Below are 18,778 nucleotides of genomic sequence, written 5' to 3'. Positions count from 1 at the left end.
TTTGAGCTCCACACAATCGTTAAGTTATCGACGAGATAGAATTACCACCCACACACTATTGCTCATCCAATGTATTATACATGTTTGGACTTTTCACACGGAATCAGCGATTTTATTTTGTTAGGTATTTATTCTCTGCAGTTTTGTCTAAGGGAGCGCGGGAGCGGGTGTTTGTTACTTTTCTAAAGGGATTTTTTGTTTTATATGTAAGAAGACATGAAAGAGTGCATTTTTGTTAACTTCCGGCCCCAATTAAAATAATTTATATACATAGATACTTATACGAAATTATACCCCGACTTACGCGAATTCGACTTACGCGATTTTCGCTCGGTCCCACCTATCGCGTAAGTTCGGGGTATTACTGTATGTATAATGTATAAATAAACTTATTTAGAATACTTTGTAAGCGTTAAGATATTTTATTTTTTGCATGAAAACCGCGCGTCATGTGAAAAAAGGGAAGATAGATTTTCTGTCCCAAATTGAACGAGGAATTCAAAAATGATTTTTAATCTGAAATGTCTCAGAGGCGTACTATTTTTTTCTTTAAAAGAATTTAGACCATTACCCGTATGCGCGCCAATGACGAATATAAAATTCTTAGCTGTATGTCAAAAAATGCGCAATAACTACTCCCTAAAACCTATAAAATTTTAATTGCATATCTCAACTTGTTTTAGAGCAATAATAAATCGTCAGTTTGTAAAAAAAAATTCAACACCCCGTATCTCCGAAACTATTTTTCGACATACGTCGATAAAACAAACTGTTATTATTTTTTTATGTAGAATTGCCCACTGAAAGCTTGTCAGACTTATTTAGAAACACACTGTATAAAAATTTCAAAAGGGTTTAAAAATTTGAATTCTGCGCCAAAAATTTTGTGAAAAATAACATGTTATAGGCAATAAAATAAACCTACAAATTAAAAGAAGTTTCTACGATGCATGGTTAGAACCGAAGATATCGTCAAAAAACGAAATACTTAATACGTTTCGATTTTTTTTTGAGCTTTTGTTCAGATTCATTAGGACTCTAAAAATTGTTTTGATTTTTTTTGGGATGCACTTGAAGGAAAATCAGGCAGAGAATGATTTTGAAATTGAATCAGGAGTCAAAACGGTTGCCCACCTAATTTTGTGCCAAAAATTTTGGAAAAAATATTACGCTATAGGCAATAAAAAATCCTACAAAACGAAAGAGAAAAGAAGTTTCTGCGATGATCAGAACCGAAAATATCACCAAACAAAGAAAAAACACGTTTTACTTTTTTGGAGGGTTATGGGCCGGGCCTAGGGGTCTAAAAAATTTGTTGGTGGAGTACTTTTTGATGTAGAACAGAAGGGTATCTTTATTTTTGGAATATCGCTGGGGCATTTTCACTATCTTAACCGAGGGCTAGCCCCAATTTGTGCACATCAGTCTACCTAAAGGTGAAGTTTTCGTATGTCGAAACAGAATTAAAAATAATTAAATACTATAAACTGGGATCCACCCGGTTTATGAAATTATGCCTTGACTATGTAATTTCACACCTCTAGCAATAGAACCTCGCTGAGCTGAATATTATTAAGTCTCTTAGAAATATGGTAATACTCACGGTAGACAAAGACCGGTATGCTCGTTAACGAATCAAAATGTGTACCCCGACGCACATGATGTCACCTACGAAGCAACAATACAGAGTACTACGGTGTTCCAGATGTAGGATCCCGTGTCCCGGTAGATCTATTTGTGTATCGTATATCGTACGGTAGATGAACTGTTTTTACATAGCCTTTAGTTTCGATCTTTTTTTTTATTGTTTAGTCTGTTTAGTTTAGTTTTTGTGTATTAACAAAAAATATGCTGGGTTGTGCCGTACATAATTGTAAAAATTATAATCGGATGACGAAATGCAACAAATAAATTTGATCATCCAATGCTAAAAAATATTATTGAACAAATTATAGTATCTGAATTGTTGACAGCTGTGACGATAATATAATTTTACCGTCTAGAGTACGCCAATGAATTAAGTAAAACGTGTTTTTGTACCGTCTCAGACGAGATAAAAGTCGGAACGAAAAGCCTAGTTGATTATTATTCTTGGAGCGTTGATCGAACAATAATAAACAACAACGAGGTATAAGAGGTGAGTTATCCCGACTATTTTCCGCCGTCGTTTTGGTGTGTGTGACGGTTTTCCTTTTACCTATCATTTTACGAGCGTTGATCGTATTTCCCTACATGTCTTTTCCGCTGGCGAGCTGAGCGAGTTTTCCTCTCCTTATATGTCCGTTTCATATTAATAAATGTAATTCCTAAATCCACGTGATCGTCGATAGTATACATTCATGTACCAGATATCGTCACATCAATCCGAACCTAATGTTCGATAAGTAGGTTATAAATATATTTTACTAACGAAATTAACGAATAGTAATTAAGGCTAATTATCTTATCATTTGTAATGTTTTGATTCTAAAATAAATGTCTTAAAAAAGCGAACCTTCTGTCTTCGGCTCAATTTTGCTTACCTGGGGCAACAAACGCAACGATCACGTTACAGAGCAAATTTTATTGTATGGGTGACATGGGTACTGGAAATACTACCTTTTGGTCTCAGTTGAGTGTGGGATATGACAAAAATAGTTTTATTAATCACCCCTGTCTTTAATTATTTTTGTTTTTGCAGATCCTCCGCATTTGATTAAACTTGCCCAAAATCATCTAAATCATGGTTTTGTCATTGACAATAAAATAATCAACAATGATTATTTTGAAGCGCTACTAAATATATCGACTTCAGAATTGACAGTTGCGCATAAATTGACACTACATCATCTCTGTTTAAAAGGCTCTATTGTATATCTACATCTACAGTATTTTTTGAGGGACTTAAGATATGTTTGGGGTGCATGAAGTCTACACCAAATTTGGCAATCTTGGCAGAGTCTGCCCAAATGGACCTAGAATATAGAAGATTATTGTTAGCCTCTAAATTTTTAAGTAAAATCATCATTATTGAGAATCATCCCATATGGGAAATAAGCCACAATTAAAATGAAAAAAATAATTTTATTAACGTTTCGACGCCCAAATCGGGTGCCGTTGTCAAAATTCATTTTGACAACGGCACCCGATTTGGGCGTCGAAACGTTAATAAAATTATTTTTTTCATTTTAATTGTGGCTTATTTCCCATATAAATAATTAATCATAAAAATGCCACAAGGAAATAGCTTCAGAACAACATCATCCCATAATCTTACTCCTAATTGAAATACGTAAAAGACTCATAAACAAACCTAATTTTTATACAAGGCATAATGTTCCATACTTAGTTTCGGCAATAGAATGTTTTTTTCCATATTTTAAAAAAATATACAAAAGCGCAAATTTTCCATGCTATGAATTAGACTATGATACACTAATGAATCCACTTCCAATTCTAAATTGTGATATCAAAAAATATGACCCGATGATTAAAGAAAAATTCCTTATGACTACTGAACAATATGGGAAAGACCATACCTTTATATATACTGATGCCTCAAAAAACAAAGAAAGGGTAGGTTTTTGGGATATGCATCCCGAGTATTGAATATAATTTCTCCTCAAGACTTCCTGGAGCTCTAAGCATAAGCAAGGCAGAGAGTATAGCAATACATCAAGCGGTGGAAGTCGCAACTACAAAACATCTAAAGAAAGCTATAATATTTTCTGATTCGCTCAATGCAATAACCAATATTAAAACATGTAACATATCTGCTTCAGCAGATATAAGGGCCCTAAAAACAAAGAAACTTATATCTTCAGCCAATGAGAATGGCACCAAAATTCTCCTTTCCTGGATACCTGGACACTCTAATATATTTGGTAACACCCAGGCTGACATACTGGCAAAAATAGGAAGAGACCTGAATGTACCAATGGAAGTACAACTGGATTCCCAGGATGCCCTATCAGTCATCAGAGGAAAAATTATAAAAGAGTACCAAGAAAAATGGAAATCTTTAGTTCAGAAGAAGTACTAGTTCTTTCAAGTAGTAGTTCTTTAGTACAAAACAATTCAAGACTTCTTTCCCACAAAACTTTGGTATTCAAATTTTCCATATAGAAATAGAAGACACACTACCACCATCATTAGAATGCGCACAGGCCATTGTTTAACAAAACAACATCTGTATAAAATGAATATAAAAGATAATCCTTTTTGTGAATGTGGTCGCCTCGAGGATCTAAACCACATCTTTTTTGAATGCCCGATTAATGTGATTCCTAATTTTGATATATACACAAAATTCATTTCCATGAACTTCAAAACACCGCTCTCTATATACAATATTCTAAGTTCCTTAACGGAAGAATCAGTCAATGTAATTATGCGTTTTCTTGCAATTAACCAAATAAGCTTATAAACTGCATTGCGTTTTCTAGCAATTAACAAAATAAGCTTACAAATTGCAAGGCTCAACTGTTTATATGTATTCGTGTTATATGTTGCTATTTGTCATTTAATTTATGTTTTAATTTTTAATCATACTTAACCTGACCCAATTAATCTCATTTAATTATAATCATCACACCTCATCAAAAGCTTCCTTACAAGAACATAAGTCAGCGATTTTGGTATGGCTTAGAGTCAGACACGTCAAGGTCGCCTACAAATCGTGCTGGTAATCGCCTTGCAGCGAAACCAAAAACAAAAAGAAGAAGAAGAAAAGGCTCTATGAGGCAAAGAGTGAGACCTGCAGTTCAATTATTGTCAAATTCTGAAGCAAAAGCTATTTTAGTTATGCTGGAGAAAATGGACTTATGCCAAAAGATAGTTACTGGAAAGAAGGTGCTGTAATTGTTCAGCTATTTAATGATTGGTTTATGGAATGTCGCAAATCTATTGAAACTAGTGAATCTTGCGTAAGTAACAGCTCAATAGAAAGTCCTTAATTGCCAAGCGATATTTCTGCGTCAGAAGATATTTGCTTAACACAAAAAATGCTGTCTAATTTGATAGAAAAAACTGAAGGCTCGAAAAAATATCAGTCTGAAGAGGACAAAATACTTCAAAATAAATTTGTAGAAGCTCTCACTGCTTGGAGGAGGATCATCATATAACTGACGATGACATTTTGAAAGTCACATACAATTATGAGGTGAAAGAAAAAATTCATCGGGACCCTTTGAAGTATGTTGCTGGTTTTGTTGCATACAAATTCAAGCATAAATATAGTTTAGAACACCCTACAAAAACCTATGAGACACATATGGAACCAGATTGGCTACGTACAGTCTCAAGAGGTTCCCTTTTGTACCCAAACGAAGTATTGTGGGAAGCTGTACTAAAAATAGAATCATTGTTTTATACAATCCATGGAAGCTCTTTATAAAAAAATTAAAATCTTTCAACAGCTGGTACAGAAAACTTTATCTCAACTTGAGAATACCACAATATCATTTGAGGTATTTCTATGTCTCAGTAGGACACGTGCAAATAAGATTAAGAGAAGTGAACAGAAACATTAGTTTGAGTAACTATCCAAGAAAACTCAACAAAAAATGTCAAAGTTTGTTAACTTTAAGAAATAAATTTTAATAATGTATAAAATACAGTGGAACCCCGATAAGTCGGCCCCCGATAACCCGGAAGTCCGGCTAACCCGGACCGATTTTCATCAGACAAAAATTTAACAAATAAACAATTTAACACTTTTATCAAATAAAAATGTATGTAGGCCAAATAATATTTCAGAGATAATGTGTATTTGTGTAATTTGAACACATAAGTACAATAGTAAAAATGATTCATGCACACGGCGGCAGCCAGAGCGACCGTCTCAGCTTATCGGAAAGAACAGACACCTGTCTGTATTCCTTTTTCTTTATTTATGTCAAACTGTCTTAGCATTGTTTAAAAAAGACGTGACTATTTAAAAATTCTTGTATTGTGTGTAGTACAGCCTATTAATCACTTCCGTTCTGTAATGTAATCGTGCTTCAGATTGTGTTTTGTGGTATTATAATATCACCCTGTACAAAATATGTTTAAAACTCATTCAAAGTCATTAATCCATGTAGTATCTGTTCTTGTATCAATAACCGCAAGTAACATTGAATTGTCATGTTTTGTTATTATTTAAATGTGTATATAAACATTAACTCGGTGGAGAAAGATTATTGTACTCAGTTAGTAATTATTGTTGTAGTAGGTCGTTACTGTGATATGTAAACATATTGTTATGGTTAGTCGTTGATGGAGGTGATTGTAAATATAATGTATTTGAACCAAACAATAGAGTTTTAATTAATTGGGACCAGAAGGCATAACATCACACTATTTAATACATGGCTGATCCTGCAGACTAGAGGAGGTCTTCTGAAGGAGCAGAGATGGCGGTAACAAATTGGAAACGGAGACGGCGAAGATGGACCAGGACGAAGATGCAGAGAACCCAGGGAACAAAGACAAAGTGATAAAATGTAAGTAAGAATGTCTATCTTTATTAAAAATGCTTCCCTCGTTTTATATTATTATTGAACATTGAATATTTATCTTTGCTGATTTTTGAATAATTTATGAAGTATCGATTTTTTTTTAAGAATATCTATGAATTTTGAAACATGAAGTGATTTTTGAATTGAATATTTTTTATCAAAGTTTATTATATATGCTATTCTTGAATTTTTATTGAATTTTGAATCTTTATTGAATTTATTTGAAAAATCTCTATCCGATTTCGATTTTTAGTACGGTTAGTTTTGAATATTTTATGGAATATCGAATTTTTTCCAAAAATTTCTATCGAAGTTTGAGATATGAACTTATTTTGAATATTTTTATCTAAGTTTTGCATATGCTATTTTTTTATTGAATTTTTGTCGAATATGTATACTATTATTGAATTTTTATTAGCCAGTTGTTTTTATTATTGATATTTATTGATTCTATAGATACATTTTAATCGATTTTATGTTAAATTTTGTATGATATGAACCTGAATTAATATTTTTTGAGTGATAAATGATATTTTTTTAATGAATAATGATTAGTGATGACATACGTTGATAAACATTGCTATAAGCAAGAGATTTATTTTTAACGAACCGACCTGATGCGTCGAGATAAGGAATTTGAAGAAGAACTATATAGATAGATAAGAAGAACTAACAATATTATAAGCTAAATATTATGAGGCAACTAGAGACAATAAGAAACCCACTGCTCTTGTCAAATTGGGAAGGTACTAAGTGATTTATAGAAGCTTGAAAGCTTATTAGAGACCCACTCTGTGTTTTGAAGGGTACCTATTTTATTCATGATTATTCGTGAATAAACAACGGCCTCAAAGCAAGGGATAGAGGTTGTGATATTTTTAGAAGAATTTGAACCGCATAAAATACCTATTTCGTGTTTTGAGTTAACTATACCACCTTAATGGTGCGTACAGATCAGGGCGAAAATTCGGGTTAATATTGGCGGAGAACTAAGACATCCGAGTGAAACCTCTTTTATTAAGGTAAAACGAAGGTATCGGAGCTAGTATATGAAGTGATGATTATGATGTTATATGAAATGATATATGAGATAAATGATATATGATTGTTATATGAAATATGTATATGAAGATGAATTATGTACACTGTAGAAGTGTTATTATGTGGAGAAAATGAAGAAATATAGTTGTAGTACCAGACAAGAAGAAGAAGAGAAAAAAAAGATAATTTTTTATTAAAATATGTGGGAAAAATGAAAGAAGAAACATAAAAAATGCCAAAATAAACAAGCAAAATTAAGAAGATACTAAGCAAATAAGTAGCTAATCATTGAATTTTTGTCTAAGAATTAAAATTGTAATTTTTTTCTAAAGTAACGTAAATTATAAATACTCATTTTTAAATGTAGATAATGAATTCAGGTTAAATTTTCGCGGAAAATGGAAGTGTTTGAATTAAGGATAGACAATATCTTACAATAAGTTTTAGTAAGGGATAGTAAGCAAAGGGACACAAAAAGTGAAGTTCTTAGAGAGATTAAATCTTTATTATAGGTACAAGAGAGTTATTAGAAGTTTTTTTAGAGACACATATTAAAAGTTTTAGAGAGATTACATTTTTATTATAGGTACAATATTTTAAAGTTAGTAAGGCGTATATAAATAAATCAAAATAAGACTGAAATAATAAGATGAAATAGTAAAGTAACGTTAAATTCTTTTTTATATACCATTTAATAGAAGTTTAGGTAATATTTAGCTTAGCTTAGGAAGTATTAAAGTCGAGATTTTATTACAATTAGATTAGTTACGGCTTATAGGCACTAAAAGACTATTTAAAAGTTAGGATCAATTTCATTCACTGTGGACACTGTTTTGATGAAGTGAATTAGTAAACGGGAAAAAGGACGAAAAGACACGACGTGAAAGTACGTGAACTAGTGATAGGTTATAAAATACCAGTTTAGTTTAGGGAAAAATCGATTGATCTGAAACGTACCATGTTATAGTTAGTTAGGATAGTTAGGAAATTTAATTTTTGAAAATAGTATTAGGTAATCATAAACACTCTGTGAAAGGGAAAGAGGGATATACACTCAGATATTCTTCTTCTCTTCTTAGGACTTTCTTTTTTTTTTTTTAAAAACGGCGATGATAGACAATCAATCTTATTTTAAAAATATGTAATTTTAACAAAACGGGGAGGTGTGGTATTATAATATCACCCTGTACAAAATATGTTTAAAACTCATTCAAAGTCATTAATCCATGTAGTATCTGTTCTTGTATCAATAACCGCAAGTAACATTGAATTGTCTGTCATGTTTTGTTATTATTTAAATGTGTATATAAACATTAACTCAGTGGAGAAAGATTATTGTACTCAGTTAGTAATTATTGTTGTAGTAGGTCGTTACTGTGATATGTAAACATATTGTTATGGTTAGTCGTTGATGGAGGTGATTGTAAATATAATGTATTTGAACAAAACAATAGAGTTTTAATTAATTGGGACCAGAAGGCATAACATCACACTATTTAATACAGTTTGCTTTGTCTACGTAATGGTAACAAAACGTAAAAATGTTGCAGTGACAATGGAAAAGAAACTAGAAACATTAGGTAGGATTGATAAAGACGAATCTTTAAAATAAATGTATTGCAGCATCATAATATGATATTATGCTACCATAGGTCTGGATCCCGCGTATGAAAAAAAAGTTGATTAATAGCAAGCTAAAAATTTATTAATAGCTTAAGGGTGTCTAGTCGGATAAACTTTGATATATGAGAACACTGGAACAGGGGCAGTTTTAATTGTGGAACAGGTCAAAAATTTGGAACGGTCAGAACACGAAAATGGCACATTTGTTTTGTCCGACAGAACAGACTTAAACTCTCCGAACAGAGATTAAACTCTCATGCAAAAATCAGACTGCTATTTATCACCTGTCATAATTTCTGTCATTTGACATATTCTACATGTTCCACTCATTAAAACGCCAATTTGGTGATAAATAGCAGTCTGATTTTTGCATGAGAGTTTAATCTCTGTTCGGAGAGTTTAAGTCTGTTCTGTCGGAAAAAATACATGTGCCGTTTTCGTGGTCTGACCGTTCCAAATTTTTAACCTGTTCCACAGTTAAAACTTCCACTGTTCCAGTGTTCCCATATATTAATGTTTGTCCGACTAGACACCCTTAAGCTAATAACAAATTTTCAGCTTGCTATTTATCAATTTTTTTTTGTACGCAGGATCCAGACCTACCATATTATGGTGTCGGTACATCTCTACAGTATGACTGAGTTTTTTACCAAGAAATGAACAAAACTCTACACTCTATACAACTATACGTAATTTAGATGTGTACTGTGCATATGTGTTTCATGTTTTTGTAATTGTAATGGAGGTTATTTATTAATTTTTACTATATTCTCCGGCTAACCCGGATTTTCGATAACCCGGATCGGCCGCGGTCCCGATTAATCCGAGTTATCGAGGTTCCGCTGTATTCAATAAAATTGGGAAATACAGGGTGAAAAATATTTTCTCGGGGGTGAAACAATATACATTCAAAATAAGTCCGGAATTGGATAAAATCACTTATTCTAAGCAACTTTTGATCTATAGAGTTTTTTCACTAAGTCAATACTTTTCGAGTTATTTGCGAGTGAGTATGTTAATTTTTAACAAAAAAAAACATGTTTTTGGACGGTTTTTCGCAAATCAAAAAACGAAGCACTTTACGGGGAAAACTCATTATAACTTTTCTAAAGTGTTTAAAAAAAGGTTTCATTCTGTTTTTCAAAAAAACTTTTGACGTTAAAAGTACGTGAGTTACGCTAAAAATATTGTTGGTTCCTTTTATTGTTTGGTAAAAAAAATCGCGAAAATTACCCCCTGATTAGCATCCCAAATAAAATTAATAGGCGAGCGGCAAGCAACCACAAAATGACCAGGTACTGACCACGGAGAGGTGAATGGCCAATTTTAGACATACTGTATGTTTTTGACGGTGTTGAAAACGAAAATGAGATTTATTTTGAATTTCATGTGGGGGAACATTGTCAAAATCGCAATTTTACCCTAAAAATAAAAAAAAATCACGTTTTTTGCGTTTACCTCGCTACAACTCTGTTCCATTTTAATATTTTTTTCTGAAATTTTTACAGTATATAGCTCTAACATTTCTGAAGACAACGGTACCTGTTTCAAGCTTTAATTCTTATTCTGATAAAGGTTATGAATTTTTCAAAGGAAAATGTGCGAATGGGTGCATTGCAAAGTTTAATCGCAAAAGTTGAGTGACGAAATTTAAAATTTAATCTTTTAATGACGTTTATGTTAAAATAGAGATCCCCAATATAACGGTTATTTTTCGAGATACTGACTGTATAAATATCTTGGGTGGACTGTATTATTTTTGTGGTTCTAATAAAAGGAATTTATCTTCAATTTATTAAATTTATTCTTCGTCTAAAATACATTCGTTGGTGTACGTAATGAAATTGAATTATTGGATCTTGTCATTCTGACAATCGGCAACTTACCAAATATCAGCAAATATGTCATTGCCACCTTATTTAGGATTAAACAAATTATGTATTAAGTTTTAACATAGCCCCCACCTTGAAGGGAACCTTCAAATAATAATAATATTAATGTAATATAAAACACAACAAAATTAACTACATTACACATACGAGTCCTGTAATGGTAGTAAACAGAGGTCTCTAATAGTACGTTTTAAAACACCATTGGACGTCCGAACTTCCGCTACCCTAGAGATATTGTCTTTTCCAGGAAAAAATTTTAACACTCGTCCAATGTTCCATCGGAAAGACGGTAACTGGCTATTCTTGATGAGGACAAAACTGTCCACTATTATTGGAGATACAGGTTCGTTCCATTTATACTGCTTGTGTAGTTGAGTGACATAGTCTTTTGAAAACCGATTACAGATTGTTGCTTCAGTTGTTGCACAAATTGAAGTCTAGATAGTCGGTTAGATGGAACTTCTTGAAAATCAGCATCAGGAGGGTCTGTGATGATCCGTCCAATAAGAAAATGTGAAGGAGTTAGAGGATTTAGGTCAGGAGGATCATTGGATAATGCAAATAACGGCCTGCAATTTAATATTCCTTCAATTTGAATTAATAGTGTATTAAACTCTTCATATGTCAATATTGCATCTTTCAAAATTCTTTTAAAATGAAATTTTGTACTTTTGACAGCAGCCTCCCATAGGCCACCAAATTGGGAGAGTATGGAGGTATAAAATGCCAGATGAAACCCTGATTTGCTGCAAAATCTAAAACAACACCTTGATGCTGTTGTAAAAATTGACCCAACTCCTTAAGTTCATTGTAGGCACCTATAAAAGTAGTACCATTATCTGAGTATATATTTGAAGGCATACCTCGTCTTGAAATAAATCTACGTAAACATGCCACAAAATTTTCACTCGTTAAATTTGAAACTAATTCAAGATGTATTGACTTGGTTGAAAAACATACAAAAACACATATATAGCATTTGGTAATTAGTTTACCTCTTCCCTTTCTATCTGCAATTGAAAATGGGCCAGCATAATCTATACCACTATGCTGAAAGGGAAATGATTGCAAAACACGTTTGTCAGGTAGGTTAGACATGAGTGCTGTACAGAGAGTAGGCTTTTCCTTAAAGCATATCATATAGTCTTTTATAAACCTTTTAGCTAGTAGATTTTTTGCTCCTCTTATCCAATATTTTTGTCTAATAGAAGACAAAAGTGATTGAGTTCCTGCATGTAAGAGTGTATTTTGTTTGTGTTTAATTATGAGGTGTGATAATGGATGCTTTGAACATAATAATTTTGGATGTTTTATGTCAAAGTTAAGCAAAGTAAAACGTAACCTGCCTCCTACACGCAAGACACCAACCTCATCAATAAAAAGTTGCAATGAACGTATTTTATAATGCTTTGGTAATTGTTTATTGGTATTTAGAATGTGAATAATATCATAAAATGACTCAATTTGGGCTGATTTATTAAGTTTCATTGTAACACTATTGAGTTTACTTGCATTAAGAGTTCCTTTATTTATAGAAATCTTTTGTAGTTTGTTAAGGTTTTTTAATTGAACATAAAATTCATGCCAAGTTTTCCACAAGTTTTTAGGAATATGTTCATCCCATAGTAATTCTTTAGACCATAACTCTTGAATAATAATTCTTGCTATTATAATACATGAGCTAAGCAATCCTAATCGATCATAAATTTTGGAAATATAAGATAGAATAATTGTTCTTTTTGTAACATGGTCTGAAGGTGTAATAAACAAATCTGGTTGACTAAGCCACTGAATGCATAAAGTTTTAGATGATTCATTTTCTCCTAACATGAGAATTGAGTTGAAAACATTGTTGTCTGCAAGTTCATTTAACAAAGACTGTGAATTAGAAATCCACTTTCGAAGTTGAAAATGGCCCGAATTTAAAATAGAACAAATTTGTTGACACAGAAGTTTAAGTGTTTGAAGCTCCTTGGCACCAGTTAATAGATCGTTTACATAGAAGTCCTTTAAAACAGTTTTGGAAGAAAGTGGGTATTTATTTGAATGATCAATACCTAACTGATTTAAACATCGTATGGCTAGATATGGAGCAGCTGAAGTGCCATATGTGACTGTACTTAACTGCAAAACCTGAAGTTCTCTCTCTGGATCATCTCTCCAGATAATTCTTTGTAGTGATTCATGTTCAGGGATCATTTGAATTTGTCCATATATTTTGCTGACATCTGCTGAAACTGCGTAAATGTATTGTTTGAATTTGATTAAAATAGGAAATATATTACTTTGGATCTTAGGACCCACATATTGTATATCCTTAGGAGACAAACCACTAGTAGTTTTACAGCTTCCATCGAAAACTACTTTTAGTTTAGTAGTGAGACTTGATTCTTTGTATACACTATGATGAAGAAAGTAATAGGTTTGAAATTGTGTATCAATAGTCCTTGTAACATTGAATAATTGACCAAATTCTTGATATCCATCAATAAATTGCTTGTATAAGTATTTTAACTTTGGATTGGTTGTGAGTATTTTTTCGAGAAAATAGAAGCGTTTTACCGCAGTATCAAAGAAATTGCCTAATATTTCTGGAGGATATTTAAATGGCAATTTAACAATGAATTGTCCATTGGGAGCTTTAGATGTAGTATTTAAGAATAATTGTTTACTTTCAATATAATCTTGTGATAAAAAGTTACTTTCAGGAATTTTTTCTAATTCCCAAAACCTTTTTAATTGCTCATCTAAACTTTCAATAACAGAAAAATTGAAAATGTGTTGACTTGAAATGGGTTTTGATATTGGTGCTAAGCCTGCTACTGTCCAACATAGCATTGTATTTTGTAAAATTGGTAAGTTTTTCCCTAATTTTATTTGGCCTTTTGATAGCAAAAACCAAAATTCACTAGCTCCAATTAGTATGTCTATGCATACTGGCTCATAATGAGACGGATCTGACAATTTAATATTTTCAGGAATGCGCCACAGAGAATTGTTTAAGACATATGATGGAGTAGCAGTGCTAATACTTGGTACTACTGGACAGTTCAAAATTGTAGAAAACTGTTTATTGCTTGAAATTATATTGATGCTGCTTTTTTTATGAGTAATGCTTTCAGATTGGTTAATACCGATAATTGGAATATGTCTATTGATCAATGGAATATTAATTTTTTGACAAAAAGGCTCAGTGAATAAATTTGATTGTGCACCACTGTCTAAAATTGCTCTAGCTTTATGAAAATTGTTGTATTTATCCTTACCTTGAAATGTTACAGTAGGCAGCAAAACTTGTGTAACTGGAATCTTATTTTCAACTAATAAATTTGTTTGACTAGTAGATGGCTCTAAAATTATTGTTGATTTAATTTGAGAATCAATGTGCAGCAATGTACTATGCTTTTTTGAACATTTTTTACAATTATCTAGTCTACACTGATCTTTGGTATGGCTTATATTTGATTTTATTTTTGGTAAAAAGTTATTTTTTATATAGTCAAAAGATTGATTTGAATTGGGGAAAGTTGTACCATTAGTAACATTAATTGCATTTTTATTCACATAGTTCATTAATATTGCCATAGCATCAAAAAATGATGTTTTAAATTGCTTTCGTGTTTCATAATGAGTCTCTAGATCTGTTTCATCACATTTCTCCTCTATAGTTCTCTGGAGTTGATTAAACTCTTGTAATAAATCATTGTAACCAGTTAACCTGTATTCTACATCTGAAATAGTAGGCAAATTGGTATCTATACTTGTAGCAAATTCATTTAACATTGCTAGTTCTTGAGTCAATGAATTTCTGTTTCTTATTAATTGTTTAATAGACATATTAATAATCAAAATGGAAATATAGGCTAAATAGAAATTGTAATCTAGCAATGGTTTGACAAAGGTATAAATAGACCTTTGACAATAATTGTATTTGTATTGTAACAGAGGTAATATCGTATCTACCTCGTAATCCTCGTATAATCGTACCTCGTAATATAGAAATGGTAAATTGGCAATTGATTGAAAACAGGTATAAATAGACCTGTTAAAATTGTAATCTAGCAATGGTTTGACAAAGGTATAAATAGACCTATGACAATAATTGTATTTTTCGTATTTGTATTTGTATAGAAGTAAAATCGTAATACCTCGTAATCCTCGTACCTCGACCTCGTTATATAGAAATGGTAAATTGGCAATTGATCGAAAACAGGTATAAATAGACCTGTTAAAATTGTAATCTAGCAATGGTTTGACAAAGGTATAAATAGACCTTTGACAATAATTGTATTTGTATTGTTATAGAGGTAATATCGTATCTACCTCGTAATCCTCGTATAATCGTACCTCGTAATATAGAAATGGTAAATTGGCAATTGATTGAAAACAGGTATAAATAGACCTGTTAAAATTGAACTTATATTGAACTTATATTGAACTTGAAACTTGAACTTGAACTTATGGAAATAGTATCCCAAGTGTAATTATTGTGCAATGGTAAATGGACAAATTATTTCATCAAAAATAATTGTATTTTACTTGAAAATTGTATCAATTTTGAAATAATAGAAAAAATGCAATATTGACCTAGAAATGTACACCAACGTTAATAGTCCTGTCGCCAGGGGGGGTACAACGGCCTCGTTAATTCAGATGGACTTACTCAAGTTTTTTTTATGTATTTTGACCCGTAGAACACGAATTTTTTGGGTAACAGTTGATCCGAATGTCGATAAGATTGTTATAGACCAAGAACTTGAGGAATCAAATAACAGCGATTTTTGGCAAAACAAAACAATATTTTGTATTTTTTGGGCCATTTTAAGTAAAAAATATTTCTACAAGTTTTTTCGTAGGATGCACAGTTTTCGAGATAAACGCGGTTGAACTTTAAAAAAATCGAAAAATTGCAATTTTTGAACCCGAATAACTTTTGATTAAAAAATAAAATAGCAAGTCTGCTTACCGCATTTGAAAGTTTAAGTCAAATTATATCGGTTTTGATTATTTGCATTGGTAAAAATTTATTTTTTTATTGTTTAACAAAGCTATAAACACGTAGGGTTTCCCGTGCTTTTACATGCGTTTTAACGCATGTAACGTAGAAATAGTCTTGATTGCACTAGTACCTATTCTACCTACTCGTTCGATTTTAAATGAGAAATCATAGAAACATCACTCACGCACTAGTTGTTTGTAGCTTTGTTTAACAATAACACAATAAATTTTTAGCAATGCAAATAATCAAAACCGACATAATTTGACTTGAACTTTCAAAGGCGCTAAGCAGAATTGCTATTTTATTTTTTAATCAAAAGTTATTCGGGTTTAAAAATTGCAGTTTTTCGATTTTTTCAAAGTTCAACCGCGTTTATCTCGAAAACTGTGCATCCTACTAAAAAACTTGTAGAAATATTTTTTGCTTAAAATGACCCAAAAAATACAAAATATTGTTTTGTTTTGCCAAAAATCGCTGTTATTTGATTCCTCAAGTTCTTGGTCTATAACAATCTTATCGACATCCGGATCAACTGTTACCCAAAAAATTCGTGTTCTACGGGTCAAAATACATAAAAAAAACTTGGGTAAGTCCATCTGAATTAACGAGGCCGTTGTACCCCCCCTGGCGACAGGACTATAAATGAAATCAGTTCCAAGATCTAAGTAACTCGAACTGGAATCGAAATGTCAATTTGACAAATATTCAAAAATAAATATTCTAAATAATTTCAAAATAATCGTTTTAAAGTTGCAAATAGGGGGTAATTAAAATAATGTAAAACTGCAAACCCTTAATTACAGTAATATGATCAGAAAATAGTTTAAAAGGATATCCTCGTGTTATAATTTTAATAGCGTTCTTGAACTGTAATTTATAGTTGACCAATTCGTTTATAGATTGAATGTCACCTCTTTGTGTAATAATTTCTCTAAATAGTTCACTACTTGACTGGGCCACTGACTGCTACTATAGACTTCGCTTGTGGCTTCTTCTTCAATAGATTGTTGCAATTAATTTTATTGAATATCACCTCTTTGTGTAATAATTTCTTTAAAATAGTTCACTACTTGACTGGGCCACTGATCGCTACTATAGACTTCGCTTGTGGCTTCTTCTTCAATAGATCGTTGCAATTGATTTTCAAAATATGGGGCTCGAATTGGACCAAAAAATATGTATAAATATCTTGGGTGGACTGTATTATTTTTGTGGTTCTAATAAAAGGAATTTATCTTCAATTTATTAAATTTATTCTTCGTCTAAAATACATTCGTTGGTGTACGTAATGAAATTGAATTATTGGATCTTGTCATTCTGACAATCGGCAACTTACCAAATATCAGCAAATATGTCATTGCCACCTTATTTAGGATTAAACAAATTATGTATTAAGTTTTAACACTGACCATGGGTGGTGAATGGCCTATTTTGGACTTAGATTATGTTTTTGACGGTGCTGAAAACGAAAATGAAATTTATTTTAAATTTTAGGTGGGGGAATATGGTGAAAATCGTACTTTTACCCTAAAAATAAAAAAAAGTGAAATCACGTTTTTTGCGTTTAACTCGCTACAACTTTGGTCCATTTTAAATTTTTTTTTAAGGTTTGTACACTATATGTTGCTCACTTTTTTGAAGACAATGGTACAGGGGAACCCCGATAACTCGGATTAATCGTGACCGCGGCCGATCCCGGTTATCGAAAATCTGGGTTAGCCGGAGAATATGGTAAAAATGGATAAAATACGGTATACTTACAGATAAACTCCGTTAGAATTGAAATAACATGAAATATATATAAATATGCACAGTACCTACACATCTAAATTACTAAAAACACAAACACAAACGTAAGCAAACCGAAGCGAACAATATACAAGACTGTACTACACACAATACAGTCACAATCGATGTTATGTTATTTAGGAACAGTGAAAACTAAAGACCGTTGTTTGAAAAGGAATTTTTTAAATAGTCTTTTTAAACAATGCTGTTTGAAATATATAAATAAAGGAATACTACAGACAGGTGTCTGTTGTTTCTGCCGGCGCGCCGTGTGCCATGAGTCATTTTTACTATCCTACGGTTCAAATTACTCAAATACACATTATCTCTCAAATATTATATTACATACATTTTTATTGTTGAAATGTTTATCTGATTATTTCATTCATAGGAGATTCTGACCCATAGAAAGCTACAGAAATCTAAATTAGACTGATAATTTTTGATTATTTCATTCATAGGAGATTCTGACCAATAGAAAGCTACATAAATCTAAATTAAATCGATAATTTTTGATAATTTCCCGTCGTCAAGTATATTACGTCAGATGCCCTTCGTTTCTACGAAAAAATACATTCAGTGACATTAATGACAATTAATGTTTTAAAAATTATAAAAGTAATGACTTTCAACCGTCAAATTAATATTTATAACTGTGTGTTTAATTGTACTAATTTGTACTTACATAAATAAATTAACAATAAAATGTTGGTGTTGAACAGTTTTATTCATGAAATAATCGCAACAAATTGCACTCGATCTCTAAAATTAATATAGAATTTTTGCCCTCGTGACACTTTGACATAATTTCACTCGCCCTCGTCTCGTGAAATTAAAACTGTCAAAGTGTCACTCGGGAAAAATTTAATAATTTTAGAGCTCTTGTGCAATTACTACTGATAATTTCCCATCGTCAAGTATATTACGTCAGATGCCCTTCGTTGCTACGAAAAAAT

The sequence above is a fragment of the Diabrotica virgifera genome, chromosome 5 (assembly GCF_917563875.1).
Source record: "Diabrotica virgifera virgifera chromosome 5, PGI_DIABVI_V3a".
Classification (NCBI taxonomy): domain Eukaryota; kingdom Metazoa; phylum Arthropoda; class Insecta; order Coleoptera; family Chrysomelidae; genus Diabrotica; species Diabrotica virgifera.
The sequence above is the reverse complement of the archived record's forward strand: the minus strand, read 5'-3'. Positions refer to the sequence as shown.